Genomic DNA, 319 nt, shown 5'->3' with positions numbered 1-319 from the left:
GGGGCCTCCCGGCTACACTGCAGCCCCCTGGGGCCTCAGTTTACCCACTCGTGAAATGGGGCTTTAGAGTCAAGGCTCTAGATTCTAGAAGACCCCTTGAGCAGCAGTTAAGAACACAGACTCAAGCCGGGCAGCCTCGCGTCGGAGCGGTGACCTCTCCCCTCCCTATCTGTGGCCTCAATTTCCCCGTCAAGAGCAAGTTTCTAGCAGCATCCGCCACGCTCACTCAGTAACATGCTGCGGGGACCGTCTCGGGCCTGCCCTTCTGGCCTGGCCAGGGCCCTCCCCAGCTCCGGGCTTCGGTTTCCCCAACCAGCCA

General features: G+C 61.8%; 1 protein-coding gene across 1 annotated transcript in view; it reads right to left on the bottom strand.

Annotated features, from left to right (window-relative positions):
- Positions 1-319, bottom strand: part of LOC103681827 (amyloid-beta A4 precursor protein-binding family A member 3) — a 15,915-nt gene that overhangs the window by 6,116 nt on the left and 9,480 nt on the right.

The sequence above is a fragment of the Ursus maritimus genome, unplaced genomic scaffold (assembly GCF_017311325.1).
Source record: "Ursus maritimus isolate PB19 unplaced genomic scaffold, ASM1731132v1 scaffold_14, whole genome shotgun sequence".
In the NCBI taxonomy this organism is placed as follows: Eukaryota; Metazoa; Chordata; class Mammalia; order Carnivora; family Ursidae; genus Ursus; species Ursus maritimus.
The sequence above is the reverse complement of the archived record's forward strand: the minus strand, read 5'-3'. Positions and strand labels throughout refer to the sequence as shown.